We start from the raw sequence: 25,867 nt of genomic DNA, 5'->3' as shown, positions 1-25,867 counted from the left end.
AGCGAGTGGTAGGTGCTAGTGTCTTTGGGAAGGCAAAGCTTGGGGTAGCAATGGCTCCTTCAGTCGCCAAGAGTTTTCTGGAGGTGGACGAAGTGAACTTCGTAGTTTTACATAAGGCAAATAAGACCAAGCTGCAGGAATTAGCAGACAGGCTAGGGTTGGAGCTGCCTCCTAATGTGAGAAAAGGAGAGATAATTACAGCAGTAGCTCAGCATTTAATCAAAAGGCACAGATAAGGAAGCTGAAATAGCATTATCAAAGACTTTTTTTGATCAAATAAGTGAGACAGAGCAGGAGCCAAATGTTAAATATGCAAATATCTAAGCTTATTGAGTTCCAGCAGAAAGATGAGAACTTAAAGCAGTTATACCAAAAGACATATACAGAAAAGGAGAGTGAATGCAGAACTGTGTTATTACTTAACAAGTGGTGTCTAATGAGGAAATGGAGACCATCACACATTCAACCAGATGACAAATGGGCAGAAGTTCATCAGATTGTTTTGCCATTAGGGTATAGAAAGGAGGTGCTGTGTATGATGCAAGAGCTATCAGTTGGATGTCATTTAGGAATGAGGAAAACACAGGTTAAAATCCAAAGATATTTTTACTGGCCTGGACTACACAAGGATGTAGTTGGATTTTGCCAGACATATCATACATGTTAGCTAATCAGAAAACCACAGGCAGTAATAAAATCTACACATTTAATACCTATTCCAGCATTTGAGGAACCCTTCACAAGAGTCTTGATTGATTGCACAGGTCCCCTACCACAAACAAAAAGTGGGAATAAGTATTTATTAACAATAATGGATGTGTCGACTAGATTTCCTCAGGCAGTCCCATTATGCAATATCACAGCTAAAAGGGTTGTAGAAATTATTTACTAGTTAAGGACTACCAGTAGAGATCCAGTCAGATCAAGGGTCAAACTTCACATCCAAACTATTCAAGGACGTTATGAATAGTTTGGGAATAAAATGATTCAAAACTACTGCGTACCATCCAGAATCTCAGGGAGCGCTACAAAGGTGGCATCAAACATTATGAGGACTTGTAGTCAGAACTCTCCAGATGATTGGGATAAGGGAGTTCCGTTTGTGCTTTTTGTGATCAGAGATGCACCAAATGAATCAACCCATTTAAAAATTCAATCCATTTTAATTAATTTTTTGGCATGACGTAAGAGGACCATTAAAATTGATTAAGGAGAAATGAATTGATTAAGTCCGAATTCAGAGACCACCCATTTGGACTATGTGCCAAATTTTAGAGAATGACTAAATAGAGCTGGGAGTTTGCTAGACAGCATTTAAAAGTATTGCAGCATACAATGAAACAGAAAGCGGATAAAAAATCAAAAAATTGCAATTTTGCCATTAGGGATAAGGTATTGGTGTTACTTCCAGTAATAGGTGAACCTTTAAAAGCAAGGTTTAGTGGACCTTATCAAATCGAGAGGAAATTGAGTGACATTCCTCAAATCAAATTGGACAATGAGGAAGTTGTCAAAAATTGGGATAAATTATTGAGTTACCTTCCACAAGAAAATCGAAATGACCTGAAAGGATTATTGCCGTCACATAGGGAGATATGCCAAAATAAACTGGGGAGTACTAACCTAATTGTGCATGATGTAGATATAGGAGATGCTATTCTGATTAAGCAACATCCTTATAGGCATAACCCTCTAAAATTGGCACAGGTTCAGAAGGAGAGGTTCATAATACTCCAAGAAGGCATAATTAAAGTGAGTTACAGTGACTGGAGCTCACCCATAGTCATGGTGCCAAAGTCGGATAGTGTGAACTATCGCAAAATCAACATTGTTACAAAGACTGATGCAATCCAATTCCGCGGTTGTATTGAAAAGGTGGGACAAGCAAATTACATTTCTAAGTTGGACTTGCTCAGAGCCTACTGGCTGGTCCCTTTGTCAGAAAGAGCAAAGGCAATTTCAGCTTTCGTAATGCCAAATGGACAATATTGGTTTAAAGTCATACCATTTCGTATGAAAAATGCTCCACCACATTTCAGAGACTAAATTATAAATTCTTTGCTAGATTACACTGCGTGGTGTACATCGATGACCTGGAGATTTTTAGTCACTCATGGAAGGAACATTTACAGCACTTATTGGATTTGTACAATCGATTTTGGAAGGCAGGCTTGGTGGTAAACCTAGCTAAAAGTGAATTTGCCAAAGCCCAAATCACCTTCCTGGGTCACCTTTGTGACATCTCCCCCTTAAACAAAGAACCATTCAATATCCAAAGATGGCTTCATTTTTTAAGCCCTTCAAAAAAAGAAATTGGTTAGTACTCTAAAAGACACATATACACTACACTGACTATACACATGCAACCATGCACAACCATATTTGAATTCAGGCTGTGGCACACCCGCCACTGAGTGCCTCCGTATCTTATTCGAGTCTCAACAATGTATCGGCAATCATGTTTTTGCCTCTGCCTCATGCACAATTCACAAATTCAATGGCTGCAACAAGAAGCTCCATCTAAACAGTCTGGCATTACTGTCCTTAAAAATATTGTATTTAGTACAAGGCTAGTATATATCATAAGGCTCAAGAGCTCTGCTTACCACAAACAAAAAAACAACCAAAATCAACTATTGAAGTGGGAGACAGCAGAAAACTGAAGAAAAAACATATAAAACTACAAACATATTGTAAATACATGTGGCCTAGAAAGGTATAAAGAATAGCAAAGGGGAAAAAAGTTTAAAAATATGCATAGAAATTTGTGAGAAATATCATGATTAACATAAAACATTTAAATAGGGAATACAGCAAAGATAATATGAGTCACTTTAAGATATTGTTAAAAAAATTGGATATGGCATACATACTGAATAATTACAATGTCTTCACAGTGGTGGAAGAGGATAATACAACTGGCATTACAGAGAAATGAATAACAAACTCATGGGACTCAATAAAGTTAATGTAAGCAAGGAAACAGTATGAGGGAGAAATAATAGCACTAAAGACTGAAATTCTCCAAGAATGGATGGTTTCCAATTAGAGATTTAAAGAAAGTAGAGAATCACAGATGTTTTAGCCATACTTGCCAAAGGTTCTTGCAATTCAGGCACTGTTTGCCATTTGGAAAGTTGCAAATATGACCCCATTACTTAAGAAAGGTGAGAGAAACTGAGAAATTGTAGACCTATTAATCTAACATCTTCCATGGAAAGATGTTGGAATCTATAATCAGAAAAAAAAATGGCTGAACATTTAAAGAAATTTGAGTGATCAGAGGGATGGGGAACAATATGAATTTGTAAGTATTAGGTCATGTATAATATCCTCAATGAAGGCTAAAACAGTACATGGGGAATGCTTATGAATGTAACTGAGATGAACCTCCAGAAAATGTGGGTGGCACGGTGGTTATCACTGCTGCCTCACAGTGCCAGAGACCCGGGTTCAATTCCCGCCTCAGGTGATTGACTGTGTGGAGTTTGCACATTCTCCTCGTGTCTGCATTGGTTTCCTCCGGGTGCTCCGGTTTCCTCCCACAGTCCAAAAATGTGCAGGCCAGGTGAATTGACCATGCTAAATTGCCCGTAGTGTTAGGTAAAGGGGTAAATGTAGGGAAATGGCGGGTCAGCGTGGACTTGTTGGGCCGAAGGGCCTGTTTCCACACTAAGTAATCTAAAAAAAAAGGGAGAAGATTTCACTTTAGAGACTGTAAGCTAAAATTGCAGGAGATTAACAATCTGGTTAAGAAATTAGATTAGATTACAGTATGGAAACAGGCCCTTTGGCCTAACTAGTCCACACCAACACTCCAAAGAGTAACCCACGCAGACCCATTCCCCTAGCCTATATTCACCCCAACTAACACACCTATCACTATGGGCAATTTGGCATGGCCAATTCACCTGATCTGCACGTCTTTGGATTGTGGGAGGGAACCGGAGCACCTGGAGGAAACCTACGCAGACACTGGGAGAATGTGCAAACTCCACACAGACAGTCGCTCGAGGCGGGAATCAAACCTAGGTCCCTGACGCTGTGAGGCAGCAGTGCTAACCACTGAGCCATTGTGCTGCCCTTGAACAAGTCAGCATGGATTTAGATTAGATTCCCTGCAGTGTGGAAACAGGCCCTTTGGGCAACCAGTCCACACTGACCCTCAGAAGACTAACCCATCCAGACCCACTTACCTCTGACTAATGCACCTATCACTATGGACAATTTAGCATGGCCAATTCACCTGACCTGCACGTCTTTGGACTGTGGAGGAAACCGGAGCACCCGGAGGAAACCCACGCAGACATAGGGAGAATATGCAAACTCCACACAGACAGTCACCCAAGGCTGGAATCGAACCTGGGATCCTGGTGCTGTGAGGCAGCAGTGCTAACCACTGAGCCACTGTGCTGCCCCGGTAAAGAAACAGAAGGTAAATAGAAATGTATATTCAAACTAGCAGTAAATGGCCTCACAAGATATGTGCTGGGATTCAACAATTCACTATATTTATTATTATCAATATATTTAATATTACCATAATATAGAACCATATTGCTGATCAGAGGTATAAACAGCACAAAATTGGGTAGACAATTACAGAGGTAACAATAGATTAAGTAAATGGGTAAAACACAAGATGTATTTTAACACAGGCAAAAGTGAGGTTATCTATTTTAGATTAACATAAATAGGTCCAAGGTTTTTTTAAGGATGCATAGATCAGCATAATATAGCAGTTAGCTATAAAAGTAATCACAAAGGCTACTGGAATGGTGTTAGTGACTGGCTCACGAACAGTCTGATATCCTCTATATTTTCAGCAGCAGGTACCAACATACATAATTCTCATGGAATTTGGAAAAAGTAATCAGCTTCTTTGCCTCTCTTAAACTGTACTAACCATTCTCCCCTCTCTCTATCTTTCTGCAAACTCACTCACTAAATCCTACTGCATTTCTTTCGTTGAGTCTCAACATTTACATCTATCAACTGGAAGCTTTGACAGCCTGAAATAAAGCCTTAATGGCTTTTGCAGTGTAGTAGTTCCAATAGTGATCTACATGATACACCACTAAATGACATAAAGACATGCATCTTCTCATTGTTACAACTCATTTATTAATTTATATATTCAATTTAATGCATCTAGCAATTCCAAGGGCCTTTCCATTTCCTTACCTTTCTATACAGTTGTAGTCACTTAGTTCAGCTGTGCCTCAGCAAGTTTTTCTCTAATTCAGAAAGCTGAGGTTTCAACTTCTACTTCCAGAAATTCAAGGCATAATCTACAGACATGCTGAAGGAGTGCTGTGCATCAGTGCTGCCAATGTGATTTTAAATTGAGGCCACATCTGCCCTTGTAAATGTATATAAAAGTTGGCACTATTTCAAAGAACAGTAGAGGTATCCTTGTCAACATTTATCCCTCAGCCAACAACAAGAGGAATTACCTGGTTACTATCTTGGTGCTGTTTATGCAAATTTATTATACACAAAACCTCAGTGCGTGCACTGTGCTTTGAGCTATCCTAAAATTGTGAAAGATACCCATGCAAAACTAAGGTGTATTTAATTAAAAACTAATAGATTTGAACTTCACCCATAAGGTCATATTGTCCAGCTGTCACTTATGCCCCTTACAAGTGTGCCTCACTTTGTTCCAAGCAATTTTTTTCTCAGGTTTGATCGGCCAAATGGTCTCCTTCTGCATTGTAACAATTCTAGTTTATCCAATGCTGAAGTGTGGGTTAAAATAATATCTTTTCAAGGGCACCTCACAAGATTTCTTCGAGTACATTTTGGGGCTACTTTTAGATTTTTAGCGGCAATGTTGTCATTCTCACAAACTCATTTATCAAATGACACAGTCATGTCGTAACAATTCCTCTGTACCTGTGTTGATATTAAGAAGTATTTAAATTCACAAACAGAATTAGAAAAAATCCTCAAAAATGATCAATTATTATATTTTAAGTCATGACACACGACAAAAACATGAGTATTTAAAATGGCACAACAGGCATGAGTTAGCAAAATAACTGGCACAACTTCTACACACAATAAACCTTTCAGTTATTACACTTCTTACTGCATCACAGATGCCAAATTTTGACTGTTGCATGAGTGAAAACATCAGGCTCATTTTATCATTAGTTCACAGGATATGGGTATCATTGACTAGGCCAGCAATAAGTCTCCATCCCTAATTGCCTTTGAGGTGGTGGTGGTGGTAGGCCACATTCTTGAATTGCTGCAGTCCATGCTGCATAAATACCTACACTGCTGCAGTTTGGGAGTTCCATAAATTTTACCCAGTAACAGTGAAGAAATGCCACTTTAGAGCCATGTGTGACTTGGAGGAGAACATGCCAGGACAGAGGTGTTCTCATGTGTCTGCTGCCCTATCACTTTGAGTTGATAGAGGATACAGGTTTGGAAGGTGCCTTCTAAGGGACTTTGAAGACCCCATGACCTAATGAACATTCAAGGAAATTAACATGTCAAAATAGGGCAATGAGTGCCACTTTGCATGAATGGAACTTGACAAATCCAGTTAGATGTTGATTTTGAGGTGCATTTGGGATATTACTTCTGTGCAGTGAAGTGCATGGTTTATTCAGTATTTTTCAAAAATAACATCTATTGCTACAATATAGAATAAAAATTCCAGGCACCAACTTACATCATCTACACTATAGTGAAAAATATTGGAGTGTAACACATTTCTTCCAGTGAACATAGAGCATGATACACAGCTTGACAGAAGAAAAATCCCAATTTTAAATGCAGGTCTGTACTGAAGGAGCAGCAGAAATAATAAAGATGGGAATTTAAACAAAATGGAACTAGACTCTTAGATACGTAAAGGTGAGAAAATTTACAAAGTTCATCAAGATTGGAAAGGGATAAGGGAAAGATCATAGATACTTGTAGGAGCACTAAAAGTGGGTGGCAGAACAGTAATAGATCCATCATAAGAAAAGTAGACACAAGGTAAATAGTATTGCAAAAGTATAGTCACAATGTCCAAAATAGCAGGCATACAGGACTGTCTAAAACATTGCACAGGTTGTTCGCGTGTTTCATTAACATGAATTTGCTATAACACAATTGACAAATTGGAGTTACTGTTTATAAAGTGCAAAGTTTTAATGTATTGGTATTAATGCAATTCTGGCCTTTTTACTTTAAATGGTGCTGTTATTACACAATTTGTTTATAGAGATGTACAGCATGGAAACAGACCCTTCGGTCCAACCTGTCCAAGGCGACCAGATATCCCAACCCAATCTAGTCCCACCTGCCAGCACCCAGCCAAACCTCCAAACCCTTCCCCACGGGATTGCAAGAGTACAGAACTACTGCGTTTTAGCGGAACTGATGGTAATCTGTTGCTCATCCTCACTACCTCCTGACACACAGCAGTTGCCTCCAAGCTCTGAGAAGGGCCTTCACTGGCCAGTGCAATCAACGGAGAGGGCTGATAGTGGCAGCAGAGCAAGCACAGCAGCCAAGGCACCACTGGGCAGTGGAAGCTCCTCCTCATCAGTTTGTCTCCCTGGTTCCTTCACCAACTGCTTCTGTCACCCTCTTTCCAAACCACACACCAGCTAGCTGGTTAAAAAGTACAGCAACTTCCAAGGGAGGCCCTACTAGAAAATAAAACATGCCCAAGAAAATTGCAAAGGTCTTGTGTTGGGCTGTGGCCCACATACTACTGCTGTCACAATGCATGCAACACAGAGATGTCAGCAACGTACATACATACGCATCCAGGCATAATGACATCACCTGTGAATACACTGACTTTGGCCAGCTAACATTGTGGCCCCGAGTGTCCATGTGGGTGATTCATTTTGCATTATGGATAATCAATCTTTACCATCAACACTGTGGACCAATGTAATCACCATAATGATCTCAGCATTTCAACACGTGTACACATTACAGCATATGGGACAAAATATTTTAAGAACAATGTCAGATCAAAAGAGAAATCAGCAAGGTCATGGGAAACATTTGTATCTGACCACATTCTATGGAATGGTGACTGGATAGTCTATTCTAAACACTGGTAGCAACCGTTTAATAACTACTGCAGTTGTTAGTGATTTAATTAGTGGATTTGTTCACCTATTAACTACTGCAAAATGAAATCTTTGGACCAACAAACCTTTGAACATCATCTGACGCACAACTGCAAAAGTATCTTGAGGTGAACGTATTTAATTGTGGATTCCAAAACTTACAGTTACTAATGGAGCTACAATGTTGTCTTTCCAGTTATCTTATTATAAAGTAACAGGACATGAACCTAAACAAAATATTGGCATTGTTTCAAAACATTGAGACTATAGCTCAGCACAGCTCAACCTATCCTGATGCCTCAGCTCATAAAAGCATTGCATAACTTACACATTTGCAAAAAGAGCTCTAAATTTTATTTGCACATGTTGATCCCAGAGGTTGATGTGCTAAGGCTGATATGTTTGCTCTTTGGGTTCAGTCTCAGAAAGGTGGGCAGAATTAGCTAATCATGCTTAGCTACTACTGGAAAGGAGATGTAAACCTGTGAAGTCAAGATCTTGCATATTATGATGGCCTCCAGCCTACTTCCACTGTGTTGTTTTTATGTGGTGACCACTTGATGCCTCAACACAACCTGCAGATTTTTAAAAGCCATAGTTACAATTTTCTAAACTAAACATTATTTAAAGATGAAGGAGAAAGTGAGGACTGCAGATGCTGGAGATCAGAGCTGAAAATGTGTTGCTGGAAAAGCGCAGCAGGTCAGGCAGCATCCAAGGAACAGGAGAATCGACATTTCGGGCATAAGCCCTTCTTCAGGAAAGGTGGCCAATTTTCAGGCCAAAACCTAATATGGAGGCAGGCATTTTGTTTACCTTGCACTCCAACTCTGAAGCAAGTGTCCACTGTGTCCTCCACCACCAGTGACCAAGCAATTGTTGAACAACAGAACTCTTCACACAAGGCAAAAACAAGGAGAAAATCAGGCAGAACATTGGAAACAGAGAACTGACAGACTTGTTCTGAAACTAAGGGTAAAACAGAGATGGAAGAATAAAAATTGGATGGATGGATAATATTGAGACATCGATCAAGGGATGCTTTAATTAAGACAGAGAAGAAGCAAGATGATGCTTCAGCTATGGTAAAAACGAATGAACAAATTGTACTCAATTAGGTTGTCAACAATTAAAAGTGGTTGGTGTTTTAGTTTGGAGAAAAATCAGGCGATAGATTCCTGTTTATAATCATGATATAATGCCCTCCCACCTCCATCCTTGCCGAAAAGCTCTTCATGTCAACATTGTGTGAAGATAGGATCAGGCATTCTCGAAATGTTTTATAGTTGAATAACCTGATAAACTTCACCATTTTGGCTCAGATACGATCCAGAGGGATGCCAACTGCATCTCTCAGCATGAAATTTTAAAAGATTATTTTTGTCAACATTCATAAGTGTATCTCAGGTATCTCTTTGTTTGATAGCAATATTGATTTAGATCTGATATTAGCACTTCTGATTGGCTGATGTAACTGAACAATGAATAATATAGATTTCTGAGTAAATGAGTCATCTAACCATCATCATTTGCTGACCTAAATCAACCAATCCTTTAGTTTATCTCAATAATAGAGAGTCAATGGTTAAAGACAACTAGCTGGAAGCTGCTCGGTTGTGATGAAATATATATCCACTTTGTGGGCAAGCATCCACTAAAACTAATTGAGAGGCAGAAAATGTAATTATAAAAATATTTCAACCATGCAATTGATTTCCATTTCTGAAGATAATTACAGCTCCCCAATCTCACTTCAGGCAAAATTAGTGGGTGGTCCCATTCCTGTTTATTTTCTTGGGAGTGTCTGGGTAATATTCTCACTTATTAAATAATTGCATAGCTTTACATTGGGAGTTCAAAGCTTTGAAGCACACATCAGCACTTCAGGTCCTATGAATATACAAAATTAACAAATAGGAAAATACGAATGGGTGCATGAAGGCCACCCCTCATTCATGACTAGATCCTCTTGTCCCTCACTCTCCCAACCATATAATCACCTGGGAGTGGCAAATATCCAAAGAAAAAATACACTAGGCACCAAAGGTCTACGGTGTTGCTTTGGACCATTTGGTACGCTGTCAATGACCCAGTATCCCCCAACAGTACTCTTCATTCTTATGACATGGTAATCTACCCTGGCTTTCCTAGTTGGTACTTGGTTCTTCCTGACCAGGTTTACTGTTGGTCTTCAGCTGTTTGGTGTATTGATGTGCAAGGACAATATCTTGTCCTCATCTACTCACAACAAGAGGTCCATCTGCCTATTTATTGTGACTCTGAAATAGAAGATCATGAGTTCAGGTATCATTCCAGAGACTTGTGTCTATTTCAAGCTGAAACTCCAATGTAGTACTGAAGGAGAACTGCACTGTGTTTCATCTGGGAATGTTAAACTGAAATCCTAATTGCCCTTTAAAAAAAGTGGCCATTATTGCAAAGGACAGCATGGGAGTTCTGTTGGTACACAGGACAATATTTATCCTTCATAAAACCCACAGTATTGGAACAGTTAAACTTGGAAAGGACTGAAGTGCACAGGACAATTTCAATGTTATAAAATAATCTATGCAGAATAATTAATGATGAGCAAATCCTCTTGATGTGCAAGTTTAGCACCTGTTACCAGGCTAACACAGCAGCTAAGTATAATCCACGTCTTAAAATGGCAGACTTTAGCAAAGAAACTAATGTCCATTACAAAGGCACAAATAGTTTGGAGCCCTCCCTCCTACGCTGTGACTATTTGTTCCTTTTGTCAAATGTTTTGGACTTGGATCTTCAAAATGAGCTGATGGACATCTGGTAAAATCTGTCTGAGAACTCTTAGCATAAAAACTATTTAAACACCCGACTTGCACATAAACCTAACCTTCATTGGTGCTTTGTGGTCATTAAAGAAGATGCGGATACCAGATGAACCTCCATTCATCTCAGTATGGCTCCAAATAATTGTGTTCAAAACTTTGGCATCAATTAGCACCTTCACATGTTGCTATGTCAACTATGGAATGAGTACTGCTTGAATCTTCTAATCAATATCTGCAACATCCTCCTTTAAGCTCTGTACAGCGATAATGCCACCCTTGGGACACATAACAGATCCTATTGGTTAAAGTATTGTTCAACATGGTGAGCAAAGTGCACATCAAATGACAATTCTACTGACCAGGAGGTATCACTGGAATAAAACAGTCTGTTTCCTTCTTTTATTTTCATATGAGAACAGCAAACAATAAATATCAAGTTTGGCTATTCATCTAATGGCCTCCTAGGATACTTCGTAGAAAAATGAGGTGCTCCCTATAATAGAAGTAATTGGACAGGTTGAAATATGTTCCATTGTCGGGAACGTACGGCCGTACGGCAGCACTTGTACTTCAGGTCTGGTCTCTTCTTGCACTTGAGGAGCAGCTGGCATCATCATGCTTTTTGCAAATTTGGTTGGATACAGTCCACTATCTTTGAAGATGGTTGAAACCAGGGAATCCTCAGAGGTCAGTTTGGGCATTACTCACTTGGCATGGATTTGAGTGTCCTTCATCCTGTTTTTGCAGCATTGTCGTTCAACACGCTAACAATAAAGGTATTGAACAAAATGATGTCAGTGACAACTTTGCTCTACATCCTTTTCAAGAGATTCATTTAGTGAGTCTCTCATTCTTCCTGACATGGACTACGCATTTGATTTAGACCTAAAATTCAGCCCTTTTTTCCCCTATTGCTACCAGACTTTTTTGCGAGGATCGCATCAAATTGAAGCTTTTTATTCAAGAATGTACAAGATGTGAAATGTGCTATCAAAATGAAGTGAGGTAAATTGTACAGATGCTTTAAGTGGAACCTAGATATGCACACGAATGAGAAAAGGGCTAAAAGAGTATGCTTAAATGAAAATAAAGCACTGCAGCTGCTGGAAATCTGAAATAAAACCAGAAAATGCTGGAGAAAACAGAAGCTGGAGACACTCAGCAGGCCTGGCAGCACATATAGAGAGAGAAACAAAGTTAACATTTTTAGTCTGATATAATTTCTTTGGAATGGCTCTGACAATTCAATCAAATGTGGTGCTTCTCCAACATTTTTGCTTTTATAAAATGATGTTGCTGAGGTTAAATGAAGAGGATAGAAGAAAGTGTGTGTGGAGCATGAACATCAGTATAGATATGATGGGCTGAATGGCCTTTTTGTGCTGTAAACACCTTGTAAAACATTCCAAAAAAAATCAGAAAAACATTGTTAGTAGACTTCCTTTGAACCACACATGATTCAGTCACCTTATTTAAAACCAAGTAATTGAATCACTGTTTATTCTTTGAGTTAAAACTAACTATATTCAACATCAGGGATGTTTGATAGAGTTCTAGTGGCTTTGTAGATGACTGCTAAGACCAATCAGACACTCTCAAATAGAAAGTGATAATGAGGGAATTGAGTTGAGTTTTGGACAAGTTGCTGGAACAGGATTCCCTCTTACTGCATTTCTCTCTGCTTTTCATAAGTACTCAAATTTGAAAGAGGACCCATTTTCTATTTGTTTGTTCTAGGTACATTGATCTTGAGTGAGCTTTTCCCCAAGTGACAAAGATGAGTTTTTAGCAATTTTGGAAGAGCTGAAAATAGATAAGAACCCTGGGCTGGATGGGATTTATCCTCGGATTATTTGGGAAGCCAGGGAGGAGAATGCAGAGCCTTTGGCCTTCGATCTTTATGTCATCGTTGTCGACAGGAGTAGTGTTGATGTTGTTCCCTTGTTTAAGAAGGGTAGTCGGGACAACCCTGGTAATTATAGGCCAGTGAGTTTTACTTCAGTTATGGGTAAGGCTTTGGAAAGGTTATAAGAGGTAGGATTTATAACCAAAGGAATAATTTGATTAGAGATAGTCAACACGGTTTTGTGAAGGGTAACTCGTGCCTCACTAACCTTATTGAGTTCTTCGAGAAGGTGACAAAACAGGTGGATGTAGGTAAAGCGGTTGCTGTGGTGTAATTGGACTTTGGTAAGGCATTTGATAAGGTTCCACATGGTAGGCTATTGCACATAATAGAGTTTCAGAATTGATGGTGATTTCGCAGTTTGGATCAGAAATTGGCGAGCTGAAAGAATAGAGAGGGTAGTTTTATAGGAAATGTTCCTCCTGGAGCTGTTACCAATGGTGTTCCACAAGGATCTGTTTTGGGGCCACTGCTGTTTGTCATTTTTATAAATGATCTGCAAGTGGGTGTAGAAGGATGGGTTAGTAACTTTGCAGATGACACTAAGGTAGGCAGAGTTGTGGATAGTGTTAAAGGATGTTGAGAGTTACAGAGGGACATAGATAAGATGCAGAGCTGGGCTGAGAAGTGGCAAATGGAGATAACATGGAAAAGTGTGAGGTAGTTCACTTCAGAAGTAACAGGAATGCAGAGTACTAGGCTAATGGCAGTGTGGATGAACAGAAAGGTCTCGGTGTCCTGGTGCATAAATCCCTGAAAGGTGCCATCCAAGTTGATAGGGTTGTTAAGAAGACATATGGTGTATTGGCATTTATTGATAGGAGAATTGAGTTTCAGAGCCAGAGGTCATGCTTCAGCTGTACAAGACATTGGTAAGGCCACACCTGGAGTATTGCATGCAGTTCTGGTCACCACATTGTAGGAAGGATGTGGAAGCTTTGGAAAGGATTCAGAAGAGATTTACTAGAATGTTGCCTGGTATGGAAGGAAGGTCTTACAAGGAAAGGCTGAGGGAACTGAGGCTGTTTTCATTGGAGAGAAGGAGGTTGAGAGGTCGCTTAATCGAGATGTATAAAATAATCAGAGGGTTAGGTAGGGTGGGCAGCGAGAGCCTTTTTCCTCAGATCGTGAAGGCTAACATGAGGGGACATAGCTTTAAATTGAGGGGTGATAGCTTTAGGACAGACATTAAGAGTAGTTTCTTTACTCAGAATAGTAGGAATGTGGAACAGCCTGCCTGCAACAGTAGTAGACTTGCCGACGCTAAGGGCATTTAAATGAGCATTGGACTAACATATGGATAATAATGGAATGGTGTAGGTTAGATGGGCATCAGATTATTTTCAAAGGTCGGCGCAACATCGAGGGCCGAAGAGCCTATACTGCATTGTAATGTTCTGTTTCTAGGTCAACACCAAAACTCCTAGCTGAAACCTTGAGAGTGTTGTCGGAGTGTTTTTGTTTGACCATGAAAATGCACAAGTGTTCTCAAACAATTTGCTTTAGTAAATGAGTGTCAGGTAGCCTGGTTATAAAGTCAGCTCAACTCAGTTGCAATTACTTCAATATAATGTGGATACTTAGTATGCCAGCTCAGACAAACATTTCAGTGCCTAGTTTATGTCCCGCCATCTGATCTGAAGTCATCAAAAATAATTAGCTTGACACAAGAATTGGAGTTCATCATAGAATTAGTTCTTGATTTGGTAGATCATGGAAGGGGATGTACACACCAACAGAAGTTGCTTATTGCCATGGAGGGGAAGTTTAAACACCATTAGGTGATATTTAACACCCTTGAGAAAGCAAGTCACTAATTGGTGAGATGGTTCATGACACAACAGCTTTGCACTGTTCTTCTTTTCTACACTACTCGAAAAGAAAATGTAACATGCACCGACTTCCTTGAACTAATCCTACTCTAGAAGTGAGAAGAGTGGTGATCTGGATAACATGCCAGCACTCTACCAATGAGAAGTACCTCTCTCAGGTCTGACTATAACATTTACCATAAAATACTTTGTGTACTAACGGTAAATGGTGTGATCCTTACTTGGAGATATATTTACATTTGTGTTCTTGGGACCTCTGACAGCCATGGCTGGAGATGAAGCATACAATATTTAGGGCAGTTTCAGCTCCTTCCTAATACTAGGGAGCTGGGCAGTGTGGTCCTGAAAAGGATGCACACATGCTCTAGGTGCTAACAAGTTCCATTTCTGCTTCCTTCCAGTAAAAAGTCCTTATAGCCTTAAAACCACTTGAATGCAGGTTCAGTTACAACTGTAGCTAAGTCCACACCTGCAACTTTTGTTGCCAATCGTCCTCAGACTTGTGACAAGTAGATGATGGATGGCAGATGGTAGATACAAAAATTAACATGACATGTCTGAAATGGATCAGATTGAAGGAGAATTGGACATCATCAGCCTCACACTCTCATCCTGACTTACCTTGGCTCAGCAGCAAAGCAGGTCTGGACATCTGCAGTCAAGAATGATGAAGGGCTTATGCCCGAAACGTTGATTCTCCTGCTCCTCGGATGCTGCCTAGCCGGCTCTGTTTTTCCAGGACCACACTCTTGATCTTTATACAGCTTCAGCAATGCATTTCTGTTCTTATATTCTAGCCTTCTTGAAATGAATGCGAGCATTGCATTTGGCTGCTGTGGTTCTGTTCGCCGAGCTGGAAGTTTTTGTTGCAAACGTTTCGTGCCCTGGCTAGGCGACATCATCAGTGCTTGGGAGCCTCCTGCGAAGCGCTTCTTTGATGTTTCCTCCGTTGTTTATAGTGGTCTGTCCCTGCTGCTTCCGGTTGTCAGTTTCAGCTGTCCGCTGTAGTGGTTGGTATATTGGGTCCAGGTCGATGTGTTTGTTGATGGAGTTTGTGGATGAATGCCATGCCTCTAAGAATTCCCTGGCTGTTCTCTGTCTGGCTTGCCCTATGATAGTAGTGTTGTCCCAGTCGAATTCATGTTGCTTGTTGTCTGCATGTGTGGCTACTAAGGATAGCTGGTCGTGTTGTTTCGTGGCTAGTTGATGTTCATGTATGCGGATTGTTAGCTGTCTTCCTGTTTGTCCTATATAGTGTTTTGTGCAGTCCTTGCATGGTATTTTGTACACTACATTAGTTTTGCTCATGTTGGGTATCGGGTCCTTCGTTCTGGTGAGTTGTTGTCTGAGCGTGGCTGTTGGTCGTTATGAGTCCTAGGGGTCGCAGTAGTCTGACTGTCAGTTCCGAGATGCTCCTGATGTATGGTAGTGTGGCTAGTCCTTTTGGTTGTGGTATGTCCTCTTTCCGTGGTCTTTCTCTTAGGCATCTGTTGATGAAGTTGCGCGGGTATCCGTTTTTGGCGAATACCTTGTATAGGTGTTCCTCTTCTTCTTTTTGCAGTTCTGGTGTACTGCATTGTGTTGTGGCCCTTTTGAATAGTGTCTTGATGCGGCTTCGTTTGTGTGTGTTGGGGTAGTTACTTTCATAGTTTAGGACTTGGTCTGTGTGTGTGGCTTTCCTGTATACCATTGTAGTGAATTCTCCGTTCGCTGTTCTCTGTACCATCACGTCTAGGAATGGGAGTTGGCTATCCTTTTCTTCTTCTCTCGTGAATCGGATTCCTGTGAGTGTGGCGTTGATGATCCGGTGTGTTTTTTCTATTTCTGTGTTTTTAATGATTACAAACGTGTCATCGACATATCTGACCCAGAGTTTGGGTTGAATTTGTGGTAGGACTGTTTGTTCTAACCTTTGCATAACTGCCTCTGCTATGAGTCCCGAGATTGGTGATCCCATGGGCAAGCCCGACAGAGAACAGCCAGGGAATTCCTAGAGGCATGGCATTCATCCACAAACTCCATCAACAAACACATCGACCTGGACCCAATATACCAACCACTACAGCGGACAGCTGAAACTGACAACCGGAAGCGGCAGGGACAGACCACTATAAACACCGGAGGAAACATCAAAGAAGCGCTTCGCAGGAGGCTCGCAAGCACTGATGATGTCGCCTAGCCAGGGGATGAAACGTTTGCAACAAAAACTTCCAGCTCGGCGAAGAGAACCACAGCAACGAGCACCCGAGCTACAAATCTTCGCACAAACATTGCATTTGGCTTCCTAACTGCCAACTGAACCTGCATGTTAACCTCAAGAGAAGCCTGAGCTAGGACTCCCAAGTCCCTTTGTGCGTCAGATCACTGAAGCCTTTTCCCATTTAGAAAATAGCCTACACCTCATTTTTCCTACCAAAGCATATAACCTCACACTTTCCCAGATTGTATTCCATCTGCCACTTGTTTGCTCACTTTTCTAGCCTGTTCAAGTCCTTCTGCAGTCCCCCTGTTTTCTCAAAAACCATCTGCTCCTCTATCTTTGTGTCATCTGCAAACTTAGCTACAATGCTTCTGGTTTCTTTGACCAGATTATTAATGCATAATGTGTATAGTTGTGGTCCCAGCATGGACCACTGCAGAACTCCACTAGTCACCGGCTGCCATCAAAAAAACACCGCTTTATCTCCAATCTCTGCTTTCTGCCAGTCAATGCATATCAATACCTTACCTAGAACACCATGGGCTCTTAGAAACCGAAAGAACTGCGGCTACTGTAAGTCAGAAACAAAAACAGAAATTGCTGTAAAACCACAGCAAGTCTGGCAGTATCTGCAGAGGGAAATCAGAGATAACATTTCTGCTTGAGTGACTCTTTCTCAGAACTGATGGTAACTAGGAAAATGTCAGTTTATATGCAGAACATAAAGTTGGGGGGGGGGGGGAGAAAAGAAGGGGTAAACGATAGCTGGGATTAGACTCCAAACAGAGAGAATAGTTTACTCTGATTTCTCTCCCCAGATGCTGCCAGACCTGCTGAGCTTTTGCAGCAATTTGTTTTTGTTTGGGACTATGGGCTCTTATCTCATTTAGCAGCCTCCTGTGCGGCATCTTGTCAAGGGCCTTCTGGAAATCAAATCAATCCCATCTACTGGCTTTTTAGTAACTTGCTCATTACCTCAAAGAATTCTAGCAGATTTGTCAGACATGACCTCTCCTATAGAAAGGAGTGTTGACTCAGCCCTATTTTACATTGCACCTCCAAGTACTCTACAATCTCATCTTAATAATAGGCTCTAAAATGTTACCAATGACTGAGATCAGGTTAACTGACCTAGAGTTTTCAACCTTCTCTTCTTAAACTGGGGTATTACATTAACCATTTTCCAGTCCTCTGGGACTCTTCTTGACTCCAGTGATTCCTGAAAGATCACCATCAAGACCCTTACAATTGCCTCAGCTATCTCTTTCAGAAGTCTGGAGTGTAGTCCATCTGGTCTAGGTGACTTACTTACTCACATTCAGACTTTCCAGCTTCCTCAGCACCTGCTCTTTAGGGAGAGCCAGTGCACTCATCCCTGCACCTTAGCTCTTGAAGCTGTGGTGTGCTACTGGTATCTTCTACTGTGAAAACCAATGCAAAATACCTATTAAATTCTTCCGGCATTTCATTGTTCCCTGTTATTATTTCTCCAGCCTCATTTCCCAGTGGTGAAATGTCCACTCTTGCTTCTCTCCTACTTTTTAAAGAGATCTTGCAATCTTCTTTTATATTACTAACTAGCTTGCTCTCATATTTCATCTTGTCCATCCTTACTGCTATTTTAGTTATCCCCTTCTGCTTTTAACAGCTTCCCATTAATTTTCACCACATTCTAAGCTTTTCTTTTGCTTTTATGCTGTCCATGGTTGCCTCATTCAGCCCTCAGTATGTTTCTTCTTTTTTGATGAATTTCTGTTGTGCCTCCCAAATTACCTCCAGAAATTCCTGCTAGGTTTCCTTTCCAGCTCCTCCCTCATGTCTTTCTTGTTGATTCAATGTTCATTCCTCAAACTGTAGGCTGAATTCTTTCATATTGTGGTCACTGCTTCCTAGATGTTCTTTCACCTTAAGCTCCCTCATCAAGTCTGCGATGTCAAGAATTGCCTGTTCCCTAGTGGACTCTACCAAAAGCTGTTCCAGAAAACCATGAATTCCTTTTCTTGAAATCTACTACCAAGTTGATTTTTCAAGTCCACCTGCATATTGAATTCCTCCATGATTATTGTAATTGTGCCTTTCCTACATGCCCTTTCCATATCTTGATTTATTTTCTTCCCCGCATCTTGACTACTGCTTGGAGGCGTACACAACTCCCATCAAGATCTTTTTCCCATTGCAGTTTCTCAACTCTGCCCAAATAGGTTCTATGTTTTCTGGCTCTTGATCCCTTGCAGCCACATGTCTGTGATTCCCAGAACTTTGTACATGCCAATTTCAATCTGCATTACAAGGTCATTTACGTTGTTTTATATACTGCATGCATTTAAGTACAACATCCTCTTACGTACACTGACAGTCCCCTTCTCATAGTTGTCCCCTCATCTGTTGTGCCTGAAGTTAGATTCCTGATCCCTTTCCATACTCTGTGTCCTACTAAATAAAAACTTAAAGAACTGCAGATGTCGTAAATCAGGCACAAAAACAGACATTGCTGCAAAAGCTCAGCAGGTCTGGCAGCATCTGTGAAGAGAAATCAGAGTTAACATTTCAGGTCCAGTGACCCCTCCTCAGAGCAATTCTGTTGAGCCCTCCGCCCTTTTAATCTTTTCAATGCAACTGAATCTACCCCCCACTATTTAATTTAAAGTCTGATCCACAGCCCTAGTTACAGAGTTCGCCAGGACACTGGTTCCAGCATGATTCAGGTGAAGCTTCCTCCTTCCCACTACTGGTGCCAATGTCCCAAGAATTTGAACCCCTTTTCCCCACACCAATCTTGAGTTATATGTTTACCTCTTTAATCTTGTTGACTCTGTATCAACTAGTTTGTTGGTCAAGTAATAATCTGATGTTGTTAACTTTTTGGTTCTTTTAAATTTAGCCCCTAGCTGCTCATAACCTCTTTCCTTTTTCTACTGTAATTGTTGGTATTTACGTAGACCATGACAACTGGATCTTTTCTCTCCCACTCCAAGCCCAGATGAGACATCCTGAACCATGGCACCAAGCCACAAAGCTTTCAGGACTCTCAAATCTGGTGACAAAATAGTGTCTATTCCCCCAATTATATTATCCTCAATTATAACTACATTTCTATTTTCTCGCACCTCTTGAATGGCTCTCTGTACCACAATGCTATGTTCAGTTTACTCATCCACCCTACAATTCCACTCTCAACCACACAACTCAGGCCAGACAAGCTCAAGGGCTGAGGCTACCTCCTGAATCCTTCTACGTGCCTCACCTGTACCCCATCCTCCTGTCCCTGACCACTGATAGAAGTAATTCTAAGGAGTGTGACTGCCTCCTGATATACACTGTTCACCCTATTCAAAGCTCAGACTGCAGGTAATCAACTCTGAGCTGCAGTTCCTCGAGCAACCAACACATACTGCAGATTTGGTCACTTTTGGGTTAGAAGTGACCTGTACAAGAAGGACGGATTGCAACTAAATTGGAAGGGGACTAATATACTGGCAGGGAGATTTTAGATTACATTACATTACAGTGTGGAAACAGGTCCTTTGGCCCAACAAGTCCACACCGACCCCAAGCGCAACCCACCCATACCCCTACATTTACCCCTTACCTAACACTACGGGCAATTTAGCATGGCAAATTCACCTGACCTGCACATCTTTGGACTGTGGGAGGAAACCGGAGCACCCGGAGGAAACCCACGCAGACACGGAGAGAACATGCAAACTCCACACAGACAGTTGCCTGAGGCGGGAAATGAACCTGGGTCTCTGGCGCTGTGAGGTAACAGTGCTAACCACTGTGCCACCGTGCTGCCCATATGCTAGAGCTGCTTGGGAGGATTTACACTAGTAAGGTGGTGGTGGTGGAGGAAGTGGGGGGGGGGGATGGGGGGTGCGGTGGTGGGACCCGGGGAGATAGTGAGGAAAGATTTCAACATGAGACTGATACAGTTGAGAACAAAGGCAAGTCAAACAGTCAGGGCAGGCAGGGACAAAGCAGAGAACAAGGTAGGACTGATAAATTAAACTGCATTTGTTTCAATGCAAGAGGCCTAACAGGGAAGGCAGATGAACTCAGGGCATGGTTAGGAACATGGGACTGGGATATCGTAGCAATTACAGAAATGTGACTCAGGGATGGGCAAGACTGGCAGCTTAATGTTCCAGGATACAAATGCTACAGGAAGGATAGAAAGGGAGGCAAGAGAGGAGGGGGAGTGGCATTTTTGATAAGGGATAGCATTACTGCTGTACTTAGGGAGGATATTCCCAGAAATACATCCAGGGAAGTTATTTGGGTGGAACTGAGAAATAAGAAAGGGATGATCATCTTATTGGGATTGTACTATAGATCCCCCAATAGTCAGAGGAAAAGTGAGAAACAAATTTGTAAGATTACATTACGGTTATCTATAAGAATAATAGGGTGGTTATGGTAGGGGATTTTAACTTTCCAAACATAGACTGGGACTGCCATAGTGTTAAGGGTTTAGATGTAGAGGAATTTGTTAAGTGTGTACAAGAAAATCTTCTGATTCGGTATGTGGATGTACCTACTAGAGAAGGTGCAAAGCTTGACCTACTCTTGGGAAATAACGCAGGGCAGGTGACTGAGGTGTTCGAGGGGAGCACTTTGGGGACAGCAACCATAACTCTATTAGTTTTAAAATATGATTTGGAGATGCCGGTGTTGGACTGGGGTGTACAAAGTTAAAAATCACACAACACCAGGTTATAGTCCAACAGTTTAATTGGAAGCACACTAGCTTTCGGAGCGACGCTCCTTCATCAGGTGATTGTGGAGTTTTGTGATTGTGAAGGCAATTCATCAGGTGAAGTTTTAAAATAGTGATGGTAAAGGATAGACCAGATCGAAAATCTAAAGTTCTAAATTGGAGAAAGGCCAAGAACTTTCAAAAGCTAATTGGGCACAGATGTTTGCAGGTAAAGGGACAGCAGGAAAATGGGAAGCCTTCAGAACTGAGATAACGAGAGTCCAGAGAAAGTATATTCCTGTTAGGGTGAAAGGAAAGGCTGATAGGTATAGGGAATGCTGGATGACTAAAGAAATTGAGGGCTGGGTTAAGAAAAAGAAGGAAGCATATATCAGGTATAGACAGGAGAGATTGAGTGAATCCTTAGAACACTATAATGGCAGTAGAAATACACTTAAGAGAGAAACCAGGAGGGCAAAAAGGAGACATGAGATAGCTTTGGCAAATAGAGTTAAGGAGAATCCAAAGGGCTTTTACAAACACAAAGGACCAAAGGGTAATGAGGGAGAGAATAGGGCCCTCAAAGATCAGCAAGGCGGCCTTTGTGTGGAGCTGCAGGAGATGGGGCAGTTACTAAACAATTTTTTTGCATCAGTATTTACTGTGGAAAAGGACATGGAAGATATAGAACGTAGGGAAATAGATGGTGGCATCTTGCAAACTGTCCATATTACAGAGGAGGAAGTGCTGGATATCTTGTAAGGCATAAAAGTGGATAAATCCCCAGGACCTGATCAGGTGTACCCTTGAACGCTGTGGGATGCTAGGGAAGTGATTGTGGGGCCTCTTACTGAGATATTTGTACCGTCGATAGTCACAGGTGAGGTGCCGGAAGACTGGAGGTTGGCTAACGTGGTGCCACTGTTTAGGAAAAGTGGTAAGTTCAGGCCAGGGAACTATAGACCGGTGAACCTGATGTCGGTGGTGGGCAAGTTGTTGGAGGGAATCCTAAAGGTCAGGATAAACATGTATTTGGAAAAGCAAGGGCTGATTAGGGATAGTCAACATGGCTTTATGCATGGGAAATCATGTCTTACAAACTTGATTGAGTTTTTTGAAGAGGTAACAAAGAGGATTGATGAGGGCAGAGCAGTAGATGTGATCTATATGGACTTCAGTAAGGCGTTCGACAAGGTTCCCCAAAGGAGACTGATTAGCAACGTTAGATCTCATGGAATACAGGGAGAACTAGCCATTTGGATACAGAACTGGCTCAAAGGTAGAAGACACAGGGTGGTGGTGGAGGGTTGTTTTTCAGGCTGGAGGCCTGTGACCAGTGGAGTACCACAAGGATCGGTGCTGGGCCCTCTACTTTTTTTCATTTACATAAATGATTTGGATGCGAGCATAAGAGGTACAGTTAGTAAGTTTGCAGATGACACCAAAATTGGAGGTGTAGTGGACAGCGAAGAGGATTACCTCAGATTACAACAGGATCTGGATCAGATGGGCCAATGGGCTGAGAAGTGGCAGATGGAGTTTCTCAATTTCCTTCTGACTATGGAAATTGAGAAACAAACTTGTAAGGAGATCTCAGCTATCTGTAAGAATAATAGGGTAGTTATGGTAGGGGATTTTAACTTTCCAAACATCGACTGGGACTGCCATAGTGTTAAAGGTTTAGATGGAGAAGAATTTCTTAAGTGTGTACAAGACAATTTTCTTATTCAGTATGTGGATGTACCTACTAGAGAAAGTGCAAAACTTGACCTACTCTTGGGAAATAAGGCAGGGCAGGTGACTGAGGTGTCAGTGGGGGAGCACTTTGGGGCCAGTGACCATAATCTTGCAGTTACTACACATTATCTAGCTCAGTATCTCTATTTTAATTAGTTAGCTCTTAATTTGATTAAAAAAAATTCACACAGGTCTTTCAATTTGTACCTTGTAAATATTTCCATAGACAAATTAGTAATTATCACCAATGAGTTTATGGACTATCTGTGGTGTCACTCAAGTGCTGGGCCCATTCCTGGGCTTCAATTTATCCTGGTTAAAAAAAGTTAGAAATTGACTCAAAATAAACAAGCAAAAAGCATCTTTTCCCCTCTGCACCAAATTCCCTAATTATGTACTCACTCAGGCTGTGTCTCACTCTAGATGTGATCTCTACTTCCTGACCATGCAAAGTTTACTGATAACATTTCTGCCAATAATACTGAAGACTTGTGCTCCAGATTTCACCGCTTCCATAGCCAAGCTATTACAGTAGTTACAACACTGGCATCTACCAGATAATATGGAAAATTGCCCAGGTATGTCCTATACACAAAAAGCAGAACAAATCAATTTAGCCAATTACTGTCCCCATCAACCTACTCTCAATTATCATTAAAGTGATGGAAGCTGTCATCAATGGTCCTATCAAGTGGCACCTGCTCAGCAATAACTTGCTCACTGATGCGCTGTTTGGGTTCTGCCAGGGCTACTCAGTTCTTGAGCTCATTACAGCCTTGGTTAATGAACAAAAGAGCTGAATTCCAGAGACGAGGTGAAAGTGACAGCCCTTGACATCAACACCACGTGACTGAATGTGGCATGAAGGAGCCCTAGCAAAACTGGAATTGATGGGTAGGAGAAAGTGAGGACTGCAGACGCTGGAGACCAGAGTCGAGAGTGTGGTGCTGGAGAAACACAGCAGGAGAATTGAAGAGCTTGATGAACGGCCTATGCCAGAAATGTCAATTCTCCTGCTCCTCAGATTCTGCCTGACCTGCTGTGCTTTTCCAGCACCACACTCTCGACTGGAATCAATGGGTATCGGGGGAAAATTCTCTGCTGGTAGGAGTAACACTGGCACATTGGAAGCCGGTTGTAGTTGTTGGAGGTCAGTAATCTCTGCAGGAGTTCCTCAGGGTAGTATTCTAGGCCCAAGCATCTTCAGTTGCTTTGTTAATTATCTTCCCTCTATCACAAGATAAGTGGGGATGTTTGCCAATGATTGCACAATGTTCAGAGGCGAATAACTCACCTCGATTTCTCAAAGCACGTGAGGAGTGTGATCGAATACTTCCCATTTGCCTGGGTGGGTGCAGCTCCAATAACACTCAAGAAGCTTGACACCATCAGGACAAAGCAGACTGACACAGCCACAAACATCCACTCTCTCCAGTATCAAGGCTCAGTAGCAGCACTGTGTTTTATCTACAAAATGTGAAATTCAAAGATCCTTAGATAGCACTTTGAAATTTATAAACATTTTCATCGAGAAGGATAGAGGCAGCAGATACATAGGAACATCACCACCTACAAGTTCCCCTTCAAGCACTCACTATCCTGACTGGGAAATACTTCACCGTTTGTTCGCTGTCACTGGGTCAAAATCTTGGAATTCCCTCTGTAAGGTCATTGTGGGTCAACATACAGCACATGGACTGCAGTGGTTCAAGAAGGCAGCTCACCACCACCTTAAGAGAAATTAGCTATGGGCAATAAATGCTCTCTAGACTGCAATGCTCATATCCTTAAGAAAACTGCAACAAGACTTCCTTCACCATACGTGCCACCTCTCCTGCTTGAAATTACATGTAATTTGCCTTCCTTATTCTCTATAATTGCATATTTACACTGTAATTTGTACAATCTTAAAATGTCATTGCTTATGCCAACATTCATTAATTAGTTGTTTTTAAAAATATTCTGCTTATTCATTCTTCCAATCAAAATGAACGTTTCACATTATACTCAATTGCTATTTCGCCCACTTAACTGGTTGAAATCCTTTTGAAGCCTCTTTAAATTATTTTGCCACCTCGTGTCCCCTCCGTATATTCTGATTCTGAACGAAACCACAATTCCATGACCCCTATCTTGTGTATTTATTTCGTGCGACATTAATGTTTTATTGAATGCCTTCTGCAAAAATAAATATTCCACAATTTTAAAACAAGTCTGCAGAGCCAGTTGCACCCTCAAAAATGTTTAAATGTCAAATACATTTCCCTCTCATTACGCCATGATGGTTTTGTAGAGTCGAATTGTAATTTTCCAAGTTCCCCGTTACTACATCGGTATAATCTAAGGTTTAAAAAAAAACATCGACCTCTCAGCCGAATGTTGTGTCAAATACGAAACAGGCTCTTCCTCAGGATTACAAAATCAGAATCAAAGGAAGCTTCAGACTTTGTCCGTCTGCTCTCAGGTGTGGTCAAAGTCAGATCTGACTCTTGGCGCGCTCCAGGGTCTCCATGGTGACGGTGTTTCCTTTCAGTTGGACCTTCCCCTCTGCCCATCTCCTTTTCTTCACTCGGCCGTTCACGCCTGGAATCTC

The 25,867-nt window shown here is 41.3% G+C and overlaps 1 long non-coding RNA gene across 1 annotated transcript; it reads right to left on the bottom strand.

Annotated features, from left to right (window-relative positions):
- Positions 1-594: 594 nt before the first annotated feature.
- Positions 595-25,866, bottom strand: LOC148149002 (uncharacterized). Its single transcript, XR_015758500.1, has 3 exons — positions 25,640-25,866; positions 24,569-24,741; positions 595-3,681 (listed from the first exon to the last, which is right to left on the bottom strand). It is a non-coding gene; the product is annotated as an uncharacterized LOC148149002 (long non-coding RNA).
- Between the last annotated feature and the right edge of the window lies 1 nt (position 25,867).

Source organism: Chiloscyllium plagiosum, unplaced genomic scaffold (genome assembly GCF_037043375.1).
Source record: "Chiloscyllium plagiosum isolate Xiang-an unplaced genomic scaffold, Cpla_swu_hap1 HiC_scaffold_10, whole genome shotgun sequence".
NCBI lineage: Eukaryota > Metazoa > Chordata > Chondrichthyes > Orectolobiformes > Hemiscylliidae > Chiloscyllium > Chiloscyllium plagiosum.
Note: the sequence above shows the minus strand (reverse complement) of the source record. Positions and strands in the feature narration are given on the sequence as shown.